The sequence below is a fragment of the Dermacentor variabilis genome, chromosome 3 (assembly GCF_050947875.1).
Source record: "Dermacentor variabilis isolate Ectoservices chromosome 3, ASM5094787v1, whole genome shotgun sequence".
In the NCBI taxonomy this organism is placed as follows: domain Eukaryota; kingdom Metazoa; phylum Arthropoda; class Arachnida; order Ixodida; family Ixodidae; genus Dermacentor; species Dermacentor variabilis.
This window is the reverse complement of record NC_134570.1, coordinates 179040676-179057538: the sequence shown is the minus strand read 5'-3', so window position 1 is coordinate 179057538 and position 16863 is coordinate 179040676. Positions and strand designations below refer to the sequence as shown.

At 49.0% G+C, this 16863-nt stretch overlaps 1 pseudogene; it reads left to right on the top strand.

Annotated features, from left to right (window-relative positions):
• LOC142574926 (uncharacterized) overlaps nucleotides 1-8944 on the top strand; it is a 40765-nt pseudogene extending 31821 nt beyond the window's left edge.
• Nucleotides 8945-16863: the final 7919 nt, after the last annotated feature.

Here is a 16863-nt window from a genome sequence, read left to right as displayed (position 1 = left end):
AAACACGTGGTTTACAACACATGTCAAGCGGTGCATTAATAAGAAGAAAAGAATGTATTCAAGGGCAAAGCTTCGACCTCTGCCGACGACTGGGAACGCCATCTCGAACAGGCGAGACTTTGCAAAGCAGAAATTGAAGCAGCGAAGGAAAAATTTTACAACTACGACTTATCACAAATGTTAAAAAACAACTGTAAAAAATTTTGGGAAGTAGTAAATCCGAAACCATCGTCATCCTCCCTTGTGTCGATAACGAAAGATGGTGAGCCTCTTCTGCAGTCCGATGTTGCGGAAGAATTAAACACTTTTTTCTGTTCGGTTTTCACATCAGAAGAACCAGTGCCACCAGATCTGAACTTTATCAGCTTAAATACTTCAATGAATGACCTCATAATCACTCGCGAAGGTGTAGAAGCTGCTATAGATCGTCTACCAGTCAATTCGGCACCCGGACCAGATGACATTTGCGCAAAATTGCTAAAACTTACAAAACCAGCTATATCACGTATCTTGGTTGCTGTATTTCAACAGTCAGTTAATACAGGATGCGTGCCTGACGCCTGGAGGTGTGCACGCGTGATCCCCATTTTTTAAATCTGGTGATCCCTCCTTAGTCTCAAACTACAGGCCCATATCATTAACAAGCATCTGTTGTAAATTACTAGAGCACATCATATCACCCAACGTCATGAAATTTCTATCAGATCACAATTTCTTCGCTAGCAATCAGCATGGTTTCCTTCGTGGTCGTTCCTGTGAAACCCAACTATTCGAATCGGTAACTGACCTCCACGAAGCCGTTCATGGTGGACTAAAAATAGATGCTATATTTATTGATTTTGCAAAAGCATTTGAGAAAGTTCCGCACATCCGCTTATTAATGAAGCTAACGAATCTTAACATAAACAGTAGGATTACAAATTGGATAGCTAATTTTTTAACCAACCGAAGTCAATCAGTCTACGTGAATGGGTACTCATCTTCACTTTCGCATGTAAAATCCGGTGTACCGCAGGGTTCGGTCCTGGGTCCAATATTATTTCTGATCTATATTAACGACATAGGAGACACTTTATCTTCTACCATAAGGTTATTCGCAGACGACTGTATCATCTACAGACAAATTAGTAACGCGGAAGATAAGAACTCATTACAGGTAGACCTCGACAAACTCGGATTTTGGTGTTGCCAGTGGCAAATGGAAATTAACGTTTCTAAAACTAAGGCCATGACGTTCACGAGAACACATAATCCAGAATTAAGCTATTACACGATTCAGGGAATCCTTGTTGAGAAAGTATCCACATTTAAATATCTCGGAGTTCATTTATCCTCTGATTTATCTTGGAACGAGCACATTAATACCATAACCAGTAAGGCATCCAAAACACTCGGCTTCATTAAACGCAACTTATACTTGGCGAACTCTGCTACTAAGTTATTGGCATACACTACGCTTGTTCGTTCAAAGGTAGAGTACGCATCCATTATTTGGAATCCGCATCAGACCTATCTGATCGATCAGCTCGAAGCATTACAAAATAAAGCAGCAAGATATATCACAAAAAAATACTCGCGAAACTACAGTGTTACGGACATCAAGGAATCACTTTCATTGCCCTCTCTTCAAAACCGCCGACTAATAACATTGTTATCACATTTTCACGCGCTTTATCATAGTAGATTCCGGTTCCGCGAATCTTACGTCAGTGCAGCTTATACTATTTTTCAGCGTTTTGATCACCCATTTAAAGTGAAACCCCTTTATGCTCGCACTAATCTGTACCGTCATTCGCCATTACTTTTGGCAATATATCATTGGAATAGACTACCGAGGGACATTGTATCTGCCATTAACCATGATGTTTTTGTTAACAAGTTGAAGGTTTTCCTAAATGTGTGATTATCTCAGTGTTGAGCGCCTACTTGCGTATGTTATTCTTTCTGTATATAATTACGTCACTGTAACTGTATCTTACCAATGTTCTTTTTCTACACGTTTCTAATTGTAGCTGGCTCCCCCCCCCCCTATGTAATGCCCGAATGGGCCCTTAGGGTATATGAATAAATAAATAAATAAATAAATAAATAAATAAATAAATAAATAAATATGTCCGTGCGGGAAAATATCGCCGTCCCTTCTAGTCAGTGAAGATGGCAGAAAAGCGAAAGCGTGTTAGTTACACCGGGTGTTACACCACGCATGTCAAACTTCGCAAGCAGTCTATAGCGTAAATCTTTTCTATAGCGTAAATCTTTTGTTTCAGTAATCTTTCACCTCATTTTCGCTTTCGCGGTAGGCAGCTTCCTCAGGAGTACGCACTACTCGTCATTTTCAAATAGTTGCTGCTGGGTCGCAATGTGCGCTACCACTAATACAAAGCTCCGTATATAGGGCGCAAGGCCCACAACTAGAGATGCAGGCGCTGCCATCGTTTTGACGATTGGTTGGATTGGTTTGACGATTGACGTGGCTGCCGGCACTTCTTCATACTAATGCCGGCTGCCACGCGCTCCTACACTTCGTTTCACAAGCTGTTTGCAGCGCTGTGGAAGGTAGGGGCCTCTTAGCCAATCAGGGCTGCAGGAGCACAGCAAATAGTCCCTCAGATATTTGAGCGGATTAGGAGTAGATTTAAAACATAAAACACAAAAATTTAAAGCAGTATGGAGGGACGATCTTAAACTATAGACAGCGCTTTCAATCAGTCGCGAAACTGATAGCAATGACCCGCAGTAACACAGCTGCTCGGAGGCCTGTTACAAGGTGGTGATGCGCCGTCTTTCGGCAACATGGTGTCGCCTGATTCGGTTGTGACCCCTGTGTGCCGTGCGGCTAATTTGCTCTGTTTCCCCAAGCTGGCAGAGCAGATAGCTTTAAACGTTCTTGAAGGGCTTCGCGTCGAGTGCGGAGGCAGTGCGAGCTTGAATTCGCTTATCAAGAGGACTGCAAAACTCACCCAGATGAGTGAGCGAACGCTCTACCAGTCAACAACGGAGACGGAGAAGGCGGGCAGAGTGTCTTCATCGAAGAAGCGTTGTGGTGGAAAAGGAGGTGAGCGGACGAGGAAGCTGGACGATTTTGACTTGAGCGTGTTGCGATTGGTGCTGCAGGACTGCTTCCAGAGAGGGGAGATTCCGACTCTCGCCAAGGTGGTGCAGCGTTTCAAAGAGGACGACACGCTACCAACTGTGTCCACAGCAACGATGCAAACGATGCTGAAGAAGTTCGGCTTCCGATACAAGAAACGGTCTCGGAATGTACTGCTGATCGAAGCGACGCACATCGTGCAGTGTCGCCGCCGGTACCTGCGCCACAACCCGCGGGGGTTGATCAGTGGCTATGGTGTTGGGCTGCTGAGCACGAGGTCGTGGGATCGAATCCCGGCGGCCGCATTTGGATGGCGGCGAAAACACCCGTGTACTTAGATTTAGGTGCACGTTAAAGAACCCCAGGTGGTCAAAATTTCTGGAGTCCCCCACTGCGGCGTGCCTCATAATTAGACAGTGGTTTTGGCACGTAAAACCCCATAATTTAAGTTTTTTTTTACCTGCGCCAGATAGCGGAGCTGCGACGCCAGGGTAGGCCAATTTTTTTAACCGATGAAGCGTGAGTCAACGCCGGCCACACGCGTAGTCGGGTGTGGATTTACGGTACCATCCAGTCTGCGCACGAACCACGTCGATTCGGACTCTCGACTGGTCTTCAGAAACCCAGTGCCAAAGGCGGCAGACTTATTGTGACGCAGTGCTGCAACGAACGCGGTTTTGTCGAAGGAGCTGCGGAAGTCTTCCGAGCTAAGAACAGCTCGGGCGACTACCACGAAGAAATGAACGGTGACCACTACGAAAAGTGGTTCACACAGAAACTTCTTCCACAACCGCCACCACTTAGAGTTATCGTCATGGTTAAGACGCCATATAAAAAAAAGAAATGTAGAAATATAGAAAAAGAAGTGGGGGCCAGTGCCTGTGGAATAGGCGTCGCCCATCCGAAAAGAAAAAAAAATCATATGAAGAAGACACCAGCGCCACTTGCTGCAAAAATAAATAACCTAAATATTATTAAACTTCTTTAAACATATCTGGAGCCACCTCTCATTATTATCACGGGGCGACAGGCGCGTAAGAACACAATCTTCTGATGCGCTCTATCCTGATTGGCTAACCGCCCCTACCTTCCACAGCACTGCAAACAGCTTGTGAAGCGCAGTATCGCGTTTCAAACACTGGGCACTGTGCGTTCGTGGCAAACCGCCAGCATAGTTTTTTTTTTTTTTCGGCAGGGTGGAATCGATCGTCGCTAAATTACATGCCAATCTAGCTCGATCACCGAAAATGCACCGTGCGACAACCGTGTAAGATTAGCGTATAAGATAGCATTTTCACAGGGGGAAAGGGTCATTTAAACCTCTTTCGCCTTGTTTAGCTCTTCCCTTCCTCTCCTGCTAGGTCACGTGGCCCCCTTTTTTAGCGAAATCAGACAACGACGGCACAGGGTCCACATCAACAGCTTCGATGTAAAACAGACGTGAGAAGAAACTCCGGCTTCATCCACTACGAACAGCTTTTCATCAAGGTGACCCGGTACTGTCACCTATAGTTTGCGTAGTTTGCACATCGCTTTATTTTGTTGCTGAGACCGCTCTGTGGTGTTGTGTAAGCACCACTAAACGTTTCTCTACTCTATCTCACAAACTGGCTGCAGTACTGGCGAAGGTTCGAGGCGTACACAGGCAATATCCCTGCCCAGCGGTATATAGTTCAGCGCGTAACTGGCTCATTATTGGCTACACTAGAGTGTTTTATTTTTGCGAACTACGTGACTCGGTACAGCGATACGTGAGATGTTACGACCTTTGCGCATGCTCGTCGTATACCGAGAATTACTGTGGCAGTTACCGGCGGCACCTGTAATAGCCACCCTAACCGTGGCAACATGGCAGCGCCCATACAGCGCTGACCAACTGCTTCGATCCGAATTCGCGCTTGTTACTGGCTTTCCACCGTGTCAGCAAGAAACAAGAAGCGAAATTCATCATTGTTAGAAGCTGAAGTTAAATCATTAGGTATGTTTTGTCGCATTTATTCAGATCGGCTGTATGATTTCACATTGCTACGACTACAAAGATGGCACCGAGCAGTAAAACCAGTTTGATTTCTAGTTAGGCAGATGGCGCCACAGCATTAGCATTGGGGTTGCGTTGACGATGCCGAACGCTATAAAAGCCTACTTGTTCACTGCATCAATTATTTGTTACCCCGCTCTAGCATGATACGTGATGACGGTAGCGAGCAAACGCCAAGTAAACGCCGAGGAGATGTTGTGGCGCAGGTGAACATTTGTAAGGGCATTGGCTCGTACTACTTGCTACGGAGGCTGCAAGGTAGCTGCAGGGAAAGCGCACAGCTGAAGCGAATCCCTGCTGTCGCACGCATGTAAACGCAGCTTATGGTAACGGAATCCAGTCAAGCTTTGCGCCAATCTACCAGTCACGGCGAATGTAGCGTGGTGGCAAGCAGACGCTAAACAGACGACGTCGCGGTGGATGAGCACATCTCTAGGGGCCCTCGGCCTTCCTATTGGCCAAGAATTTGTGTAGATTCCACAGTGCTGCAACCATCTTCTGAGATGGAGTATAGCGCTGTAGTACACGAGAAACGCAAAGCGATTTCGTCGCGGCGGTGGGCGCACGACGGATATTCGAAACACTCTTGCAACCGGCGTCCAGAATGTGCGTGCTACAAAGCACTCCCTTACTACATCCTTGTTGGTTTCTTGTCGGACCCATGCGTCACCAACCTGCGGAACGCCAACTTGAGACGCACCTATATTGCCGACAGATATGGTGGTTGAGGGGTCTGCTGTCTACGCGGAATTACTCAATCATACAACAAACGCTTCCCAAGTATTCTCATTGGAACCAGCGTACGCCTCCTAGCGAATCACTCCTTTAATAATGCGAATAGCTTTCAAAATTTGTTCGGCTATTCCTTTACATTGACAGTCGTTGTCAATGGTTTCTGTGCAATTGTGCCTACGTAGATATCTGCTACGACAGAAAACTCGCGCGATGGTACGCTGGCGAGTAAGACGCTGCTACTTACAAACACCTTGCGCACAAGGCTGTGGTTACCCAATGCTGCGATGCTCGCGTCTTTGTCCTCATTGAAGCTCTGCACTTCAAAGAGCGGATGGGGGCTCGTATAAGGTGCTCCCCATGCAGCCACCACAAAGCAAGAAAATCGACAATAATTTAACTGGTTATATGTAATTCGTTAATTAATAAACAATTCAATTAAGCGAGCACTACTGAGTAAGAAAAAGTAGTCAACTTTAAATGCACCATACAATGTAATTGATTACAAGTCGTTAATCAAAAAAAATTATGGGGTCTTACGTGCCAAAAACACGTCCTCATTATGAGGCACGCTGTCATGAGGGACTCCGGAAATTTCGACTACCTGGGGTTCTTTGACATGCACCCAAATCTAAGTACACGGGTGTTTTCGCATTTCGCCCCCATAGAAATGCTGCCGCCGTGGCCGGGATTCGACCCCGCTACCTCGTGCTTAGCAGCCCAACGGCGAGTAAGTCGTTAACTCCATGTAATTCATTACGCATAAGCCTGCCTAGAATGCAGAGCGTTCTCCGTTGTTGGCTGTTCAAATGCTTCTTAATTGACTGCCCAACAGAAGTTTTATCTTTGTTAACTTTCCTCTAGCCTCTACAATCTGACATGCTTGGTGAAACACAACTCCATGGAAGGGGCCTACAATTTTTGTCGCATCCGCCGTTCCCTCTTTCCATCAGAAATGCGGCGCCAGAGTAGTCTTTATCTTAAAGATAACGAACCTTTGAGTAACGAACTGTTGAGGCGATAATGCAAAGGTGAACATCCTATCCGACGTACTCGGCGCAGCCGAATGTGCTGCTGAGGAACCTACTCACGTCCAGAACACCCCCGTCGCTTCTCCGAAACCACCTGGCAACAGATATCAAGCGAATAGTCTGATTAGGTACATTGCGATCTCACATGTACGTATGTGTTTCTCTCTCGACATTATCAAGAACCGTGCCACAAAAAAAGAAGTAAAGCAGAACGCGAGAGATGTCTGCAAAAGAAGGCTCCCCCCCCCCCCCCCCCCACTCCGGTCATCGCTTTCTCGAACTTTTTAAGGCGTACGAACTTATGAACAAAGAACCTAAAAACGCGTCCAGTTTGCGCTACTCACGCCATATCGTCCGCCGAAACGTCCATAGGCAAAGTGGCAAGGAGCGCCGGGCAATCGGGACCTTTATAAGCAGTTTCATTGATGCGACGATTAAGGAATTTGCGTAACCGGCGTCTGAGTGACGCTCGCGCTACTTGACCCGTACTGGGTGACATTATTGAGCGCCAGGAAAAATGGCCACGCCGCATTCCGGCGAGAGCTCCTCCTCTTTGTCTGATGTTGCGAAACCCGTGGAGTCCCGTGTAGGCGACACGACAGGCGACGATTCTTTTAACTACGGGAAGGTAACTGCTTCAACGCGCACCCTCGAGATCGTTCCCTGGATCAAAGGTAGTCGGTTCGTGGATCAAAGATACTCGTCATGCCTGTAAGCAAATCAGCGCGCAAAAGAACAAAAGAACAAAACTGGTAATTTACAAGGCAGGTGTTGAAGATTGCATATAAATCAGCGGACAGATATATACTAATTTTTGTTGCAATGATCTGGCAGTGAAATAAATTTGAAAAATGTGTAAAAATTTTTTATTGTATTTTTCAGCAAGGAGAGCGGGAAAAAACATTAAAGCTTTCACATACAGTAATTCTTTCTATTATGTACTCTGTAGGATAGAATATAAATACGACTACGATGACATCAAAATTGAAGCACAGTTTGGAAACGTCTTTAGCAGATACCTTCAGTTTCGTTTCGAAAACGGAGCGCAGCTATCAAACGTAGCGGAATACAGGACACCCTCGAGTTTTTGGTCCAGGACTAGGGTTTTGGACTCCGCGAAGCACGTGAACCCATCAGCCCAAGTGGCGTAGAAACGCGACACAACGCCTACCAGAAAGCACATCCCATCTAAGCATAGAGTTTCGTACATTGAGTACTAGAGGGAACTCCATGGCGCAACAATCATTCAGCCACAAAGGGAATGATAGGGTAGTACATGGATTTGTCTGAGCCTTGTAATTTTGGATTGAGACGTTCTTGTGGCTTTAATTATTACCCTTTATCTGCGTTCGTTGTCCAAATCTCAGAACAGTCTATCTTTTTATAAGTGAAGACTCTGCCAATACGCCCAATAGCTTTAATAATTGCAGCGGTTCAGCTTGTCGAGGTGGCACAATTTAAACGCGGCAAGCGTCTCAAGGTACTGGCTTTCCCATAAGCAATTCGAAAGAGGATGGAAAACTAGACGAGTTGGTACTGACCGATACCATAGAAGCGAGAGCGCTCTGAACAAAGTTTGTTTATTTTGTTTATCTTTTAGCATCGCCTGTTTCTAACCACGAATGATTGTCACCAATTATTCACTGTCTTGCAGGCACATGCGCAGTTCAAGTGCATATTAACTCGTTAATTCAATAAATTTTCCAGTTGAAAGTGAGCGCTTGTGTTCTGTCTGCGACTTGCTCTGCCTTCGTTTTCAGTGCGCTGTTGCTTATTTGGCTTTGAAGCACATTGCTATTCTGTGCCGCTGGTCGGTGCATGCGTGCGTAGCGTAAGGGTTTCACTATCGCGGATGGCTTTTGTGCTGGAGGCGTCGTGTTCAAATCCTGCCGTCGGAAGATTTGATCAGTGCTTACTTAATTACTCATTACACAGTACTGTGTCGAAAATGACGAGCTTACGAAGTCATGCAGCCGCTTGAAGCCAGAAGGTGCTCATCTCCTGCACATCCTTTCCATGCTGGCCGAACCACCCCGCTTGAAGCTGCCGTAGGTGCTGGCGCCAGGGTTCTGTCTAGTAATTATTCTGCGAAACTCTGTGCATCCAAGCCACAAAACTTTCTCACGACAACGCGTGCGCATAAAAGAGCTGGCTCGCAGACGGCGATGAATGGCGATGAACGCGCCATCGAACTCGATTGCGCGAGGTGAAGTGCCCTTAGCGGAGAAAGTCAGAGTACGGAAATGGGGATAGAGCGAAGGAAAACTAATAATCGCTTTAAAACTAGTGAAATGGTCAAATAAACCAATTAGGTTTAGTAGAAGAACCATGCGCGCTTGACGGCGTACATTTGTCGCAGTCAGGCTATTTTGCGACCGTTTGCTGCTTCGTTGCCCAATTTCGCAGAGAAAACAGCCATGAACTCGCACGTGTGGAGTGGGTAGCACGTATAAGTCGACACGTTATGCGCGTGCTGTGCTGATTTGAGCCACGTCGGGCGATGACGTAGTTTTCTTCAAACGTAGGTCTTGTGGAGGCCAAGAAAAACTGCTTGTGCGGTACAAAAAATCCGCTGTGACCTTGTCCTAGGGGGGGGGGGGGGGGGGGAGGAGTCTCACATCCTTAGCACGACTCTGCGAATGCCGACGGCCGCTCAAGGGTGAGTGCGAAGGGTGAGCAGCACTGCCTATCTTTCCTTCGTGCAATTGAGCCTAACGAAGGCGGCCAAGGATTATCAGGCCGTACTAAGCGCACATGGAAGTGAGAAAGTGGCGAAAAGATAACGGGGCTATTGCACGCGGCGTTGGGCTCCCGCTTCGAGGCGTGCAACTCCAGCAGATGTCCGATGAGCATAGCCGATGGTAGTATTTGTTCTCTTGTCACTTAGAAAGAACTCCTTTACCAGCCTGGCGAGAGTATTAAGAAATAGGACATTTCAAAGGCTGTTCTCGAGTAGGCGTTCTCAAAATATTTTCGTAGAGACCGCATTCGTAATACTTTTTTGCTTAGAATGGAAGGTTCAGTGATCCTGTGTGATGTGCGCTAATTCATAACATTTGTCGCAGAAGCATGAATTATGCTTTGAGAGTTGGAGATCATCGATGAGTAGATTTTATAACCGTCTGCCAGTCTGTGTTTTCCCATAAAACAAAAGCCTGTTATTCTGAATCGCATAACTTTCTTACTTTCGCTCGGTTGTTTAATTTTGAAGTAAATATTTGGCCACTATAGTTTGAATACGTGTGTGCATCGTTAAATATAATGTTAAGCATGCACTTATAAAGTGTAAGCTCGCCTCAGGCGTTTCTTTTTTTTCGTTTCTGTATGAGTTTCCGTGGATGCTTTGTGATTATATCCATCGAGACGTTCACCCGTGAACAAAAGTACACGGACTTCGGTAGCGCTTGGCAAACTACATCTACGCATTTCGTGGCGGCGCGGCGCCTACTGTCGAGAACCGGGCCAAACCAGTGGCATTTCCTGTTTTGGGGAAACATGCGCCTGCCACATGCAAGCGCCTGTTTGCACGTGTGGATCTAGTTTCCGTTTTTCTCAGCCCTGCTGTAAATGGAGAGCAAAATCGCCTATCTGCTGCCTCCCTGTAACACCAACCACCGCGCCACCTCTCCTATTGTTTTTATTCCTCCCGCATTTCTTAGACATATTTTTTGAAGCGATAGTGATTATATGGGCACTGCAAGCGCATAGTGTTTGAGCACTTGAGTGCTCAGGGTATTAAACATGGAACTAGCGTCCCCCCTCCCCCCATCTCCCTCATCATACACGCTGCCCTGTATCCGCCTCTGACTGCAGTGCCCTAAAATTAGAAGGGCACAGCGCAGGCGCTCAAGAACATCAGTTCACTTTTGCTTTATGCTCGAATTTTACCTAAAACAACTAGAATTTTATTGAAGTGACAGTCGTGAATGTAGCAGGCTGCACACTGCGAAGTGGGGGGGTTCACAAATCACCTCATTGAATTATTTAGCGGCCACTAGCACCATCGCAAGGAAATATGCTGGTACTGCTCCGTTCATACAGTGGGCCGTTATCGTGTTTGTCTACGCTAGTGCAACTACGATAGTTAACTTCGGCGATACAATACTTCTTCACCCTTAGGCGAGCGGAGGCAGAGACCACGGTGGAATACTCGGCACCTTTTACCGCTATTATTCTACAGTGCCGCACAGATAAGTGCCGCAAGGTACCGTTGGTCGTCGGCGCTGGTGGCTCTTGTCAGCAAGCCGACATTGGGTTTAGGCGAAATGTTTTGGGAGGATTCTTTAAGGGGTGCCGATGAAGGAATGTAGCTTCAACGAATAGGTTTAAAAAGAAACCTCCTTTGCCAGTTTCATTGAGATTTGCCGTGGGTCGTAAGTTTTTTCGCACAATAAGCACGCTAGTCACGCTTTAGGACCGGCACTGAAATGGCAGTGAGCTCACCATTATTCTGCGTGTAATATGATGATTTATTACAACATATATAGGGAGAGTCTAGTTGCACCGGCAGTACACGAACGCTGATAGCGCGCACAGTCGACACAAGAGCGTCTTCTTCGTCCTCCTCTTCACTACAATGGCCCCCGCGAGAGAAGAGGAGCCATCTTGGCGACTTGCGGCGTAGGTAGGATGAGGGGGTCATAGTACGGCTTAAGTCGGTTTACATGAACCGTATCCCGCCCGCGATGCCTAAGGTCGGGTGATGGCGTCAGAGGTTCTACAACGTAGGTGACAGCGGTGGTACGGTTAATGATGCGGTAGCGGCCATCATAGCGTGCAAGGAGTTTGGTTGAAAGGCCAGGGCTGTGAGGGGGGATCCACAACCAAACAAGGGAACCAGTCGGGACAAGTGGTGTAAGCGCGCCACTGTTGCGCTGCGGCTTTTGACGACCTTCAGCAGCGGTCGTAAGGGTTCGCGCGAGCTGCCTAGAGTCTTCGGCGTATTTGGCGGCTTCAGACACAGGCGTGCATTTGGAAGCGCAGGGTCGGTATTGGAGCAGTGTGTCCATAGTACACGAAGGCTCTCGTCCATAAAGCAGAAAAAAGGGCGAAAAGCCAGTGGTAGCTTGTGTGGCCGTATTATAGGCATACGTGACGAACGGCAAAACAGTGTCCCAGTTACTGTTGTCTGAGGCTACGTACATAGTCGACATGTCACCGAGTGTGCGGTTGAACCTCTCTGTCAAGCCGTTTGTTTGCGGGTGGTAGGCTGTAGATTTGCGGTGAGCGATGCTGCATGCAACGAGAAGGGCTTGGATTACTTCGGACGAGAAGACACGTCCCCTGTCTCTGAGCAGTTCACGTGGCGCGCCATGTCGAAGAACGAAGTTCCGCAAGATGAAAAACGCAACTTCGCGCGCAGAGGCTGCCGAGAGTGCGGCAGTCTCGGCGTAGCGCGTGCAGTGGTCGACACCTACAATTTTCCATCGGTTTAGCGAGGAGCTGCAGGGACGTGGCCCTCGGTAGGTCTACACCGACGCGATCGAAGGACCGAGCCGGACAGGGCAGCGGGTGTAGCTCACCATGAGGGCGCCGTGGAATTTTACGCCGTTGGCACGCCGTGCAAGCGCGTACGTAACTGGCGCACGAAGTGATACATGCCGTGCCAGTAAAAATGCTGCCTTAGTCGAGTAATCGTTTTCAGAACGCCAGCGCGACCATTATGCGGAGCAGCATGAAAAAAAGTTGGAGGACGCTTAAGCTTCGCCTTCAAGAGTGGAACGCGATAGCGTTATCGCACCTCGTTCGCACCGCCCACTCATTCGCTCGGCATGCTCTTGAGTCACACAAAGACGATACGTGCGCCTGAGCAAGCGGAACGAACCAAAGAACTCGGTGTCTCGGAGGGAGAAACGATCTACGCGAGCCAAGCGTCGTGATCGGCACGTACAGCTGGGCCGCGACGCGCCATGAAGGCGGACGCGATCATGGGGCTGATGCCTCGATGGGATCGTCCTCTATCTCGCTTGGGAGCACCACGCAGATGCATGACTCCTCGGCAGCAGCACGGCACACATCGCAGGGGACGCGTTCCCGCCAGATGCGCTACGGCACAGCGATCACGTCAGAGGCGTCCTGCATCGGACGCTGCACCTAGGAATCGCGCTGTGAGCGGAAAGAGGAGCCGCGTCGGCTAAACACGAAGGTTCGAGTGACGCACGCTGGAACTTGGAAGGGGAGAGAGTGAGAAAACGTATTAAACGCAAGGGTATTGGGGCATACTCGCACCGGTCCCCGCACGGCCCTAATGCGCTGAAACGAGACGAAGGGGATTAGCGGGCGAGTGGTGCGCCACCTGTCTGGGCAGCGCCGTACGTTGCGAGCAGGGGGTCTTCTGTGTTTGCCGCAAGATGTATCCGCGTGTGCACCAAGCGCAGAAGAAATGTAGCGCAAAAGTACTTCGCTACGCGTTTAACTGCGACTTCTGTAATTTAGATGCTCGTAATTACCGATATACACTGCAATACAACTTTCTACGGCACATTTCTAAGGCAACACCGCATTCACTAGAGGAGCTTTTGTACCGCTTTGAACCATCGAACTCATGGCTGAGGGGTAGCGTCTCCGTCTCGCACTCCAGAGACTCTGGTTCGATTCCCACCCAGCCCACCTTGCAAGTTGTTTTTATTTATAAATTGCCTTCCACCATCTTTCGCTCACGGCCAACGCCGCCGACGCTGACGACACTGGCTTTCTGCAACACGAGATCCTTAACGCTGTCGCGTTAATATGCGCATATGTCAGAACGCATGTGTCATGGTATCACAAGGACCCATTTGCAACCATCAGACTACTAATTTATGCGGTAAAGCACGTTGTCGCGTACAGCAAAGTGAGCGGTTTGGCGACGAACTGTTGGAGAAGAGGGTGTGACGGATGGGTCATAAAGGAAATTCAGCATAGTGGAAAGCAGGGGATCCTTACGCTGCTCGTCCGGCATATCAGCGACGTTTGAAGGCTGAAATGGATGCGAAAAGCGGAAACACTGAGGCCACATCAGAAGGTAGCGGTGATCGGGAAAGCGCATCGGCGTCAGAGTGCTTTGTGCCCGATCAGTAGACAACGCGGATGTCATATTCTTGTTAGCGAAGTGCCCATCGGCCTAGGCGACCTCACGGATCCTTCCACGAGGACAGCCAGCAAAGGGAATATTGGTCGGTGACAATGTCAAAAGGGCGAACATGTAGGTATGGACGACATTTGATGAGAGCCCAAATAATGTCCAAGCACTCCTTTTCTGTTACAGAGTACTTGGGTTCTGCCTTCTTTAAATTGCTGTTCACATACGCGACGAGGTACTGAGGATTGTGAGCAAGTGCGAGGACTTGCTGGGGATGCGGAGGCGGCAGATCGGCGTCTGCGACAGATGAAAGAACCTCTGACGACGACTATGATTATGATGATGTGCATAGCACGGGAGAAGTGAGGGCGTGGAGCTCATAACAGGCCATGTCGTCGGAAGCAACGAGAATGTGAAGCGGGTGAAGGGGCTGAATACGACCTAGTGACAGGGTAGTCAGACGGGTACGCACAAGCATAGAGGGTAATCCAGATACAGTGGTGAGGAGAGCAAAACGGGAGAGGTAGGGCCTTGCGACGCAGAAAAACAGGCGACGGTGTAAAAATTAGTGTAGCGTTTGGCGCGGTAGAGGAGGAGATGGGCACAAGTACAGACATTTCGGGTGGTATGTCCGTATCGGACACAACGGGTGAGTTGGAGGCTTTGTCTTCAGAAGAGTCAGTCAGTGAGACATCGGTAAGCAGGAAAAGCGCCACTTCGGCCCTCGCACAGTCGATGATGGCACGATGGTGAGACAAGAAGTCGCAGCCGAGAATGATGTCATGTGAACATGAAGGCAACACGAAAAATTCAACGACATAGAAAATGCCGTTGATGACCACCCTTGGAGTACATTAAGCAAGCGGGGCTATATGTTGCGCAGTCGTGGCGCGTAGAAGCATACCAGACAACGGCGTTGTGACCTTGTGGAGGCTACGACAGAGCTTTTCGTCGATAACAGAAACTGCAGCCCCAGTATCAATAAGCGCAAGCGCAATTACGGTGGTTCCTTCGACCAAAACGTCCAATAATTTGCGTGGCGACTGTGCAGGCCTTGTAGAAGTCGCGAAGCTTGCAGTTCTTGCCTGCGGAACTGCAGCAATCGGTTTCCCTCGCTAGGTGACTGGCCGCGACGTAAGAGGGAAAGCGAGCGACGACGCGGTGATGGCGAACGATGGGTGCCGACAGGGCGTCGAGGAGGTGGCCAGAACTCCAGGTCGGGAAGCATCGCATGCCCGGTAGTATCGTGGGAATAGCCCTATCCTGGCGTTGCGACAGCAGCGTTAGCAGGTGGCGTGCGACGATGGCACTAGCGCGCGAAATGGCCGGCAACACCGCAAGCGATCATGCTCGCCAATGTCATCTTTTATCTCGGCGGCACCCCACGCGTGTGGCACCAAACGCATGACGACGAGATAAACAGCTGGGACAGTTTCAAAGAAAAGCTCAGAGAACTGTTCGGCGACCCCATTGGGCGCAAGGCTGCCGCGAGAAAGGCTCTTGCGTCTCGTGTTCAGACATCTACAGAGCCGTACGTTTCATACATCCTCGACGTCTTGGCTCTCTGCCGCAAAGCTGACGATACTATGTCTGATGGGCCGGTTGTCGAGTGTGTGCCAGGGGGTCTGAAGTAGGCGTCGAGACGGAATAGGAGGTGACGCGGGAGGAAGTGCAGCTTGAAGTCGCGCTGGCACAGGAAACGCGAACGTCGGCGGAGCAGGTCGCACGGCGACTTCGTCATAAGTCAGAGGAGCAGCCACGGGAGGGCAGGGTTGAACTAAAGGTACCGACCCAGCAAGTTCCTCGCGAATGGCCAGCCTAACGGGAGCAGCCAGAGATGTGTCAGGCTGGGGAGGTCGATCGTTGAGAGGCAACAGTTGGTGCGCCACCTCCTCACGAATGAAATCCTTAATCTCAACAGACAGCGATGATGCTGGCGTGGAGTTGCAGCGAAGCGTGAGGCCCGAGAGAGAGTCGCCAGGTGCAACAGCGCTACGCGCAAGTACCCTCTGTCTACGCAGCTCATCGAAGCAGCGACAGGTTTCGCGCCAGGAGCAATTGAAATGCGTCGTCCTCGATGTCCTTGAGGATGTGCTTCACCTTGTCCTCTTCACTCATGGTTGAATCGATGCGGGTGCAAATATCCAAGACATCCTTTATGTAGCGGGTGTAAGTCTCGCCAGGCTGTTGAGCGCGCTGGCGTAGCAGCACGGAGTTTTCGCCAGGCCAGGTGACCGAAGACTTCCGCGAATGCTGTTTTGAATGCGGACCAGGTTTGTAGTTCCCGTTCATGATTGTAGAACCAGAGGTTCGCAAGGTCAGCAAGATAGAAGATCATGGTACGCAGCTTCGTCGGGTCATCCCACTTGTGATTACTGACGCGCTCGTAGGTAGAGAGCGAATCTTCAACGTCAGTCTCACCTGATCCGCGGAAAACAGGAGGGTCCGGCTGCCGCTGGACGGCGCCGCACATGATAGGAGAGGCGGATGCTCCAAGTGGATTGTTAGCAGTCCAGTTCATGGTAGCGGCTGAAGCAGTTGTGAAAGTTCGGCTGCGAAGTTCCAGTGTGAGGTCGGGGAGTGCAGCACCTTCCACCAAATGTAATATGGGGATTTATTAATACACTAGGCAGAATCTAGTTGCACCGGCAGTAGACAAACGCTCATCACGCGTACAGCCGACACCAGAGCGTCTTCTTCATCCTCCTCTTCACTACATGCGTAATAAAAGAAGAGTCTCGGTGTAAGACCTATACGTTACATTCCTGCACATTGGTATCTCTATGCAGCCGGACCTCTTAATGGAATAGTGCATGATATAAACAGCCTCATTTGATATTATTACATTTATCGTGGGCTGCTACTATTTAGTATGGCTACTTAATTTCGAAATTCTGTAGCAGTTGAATAT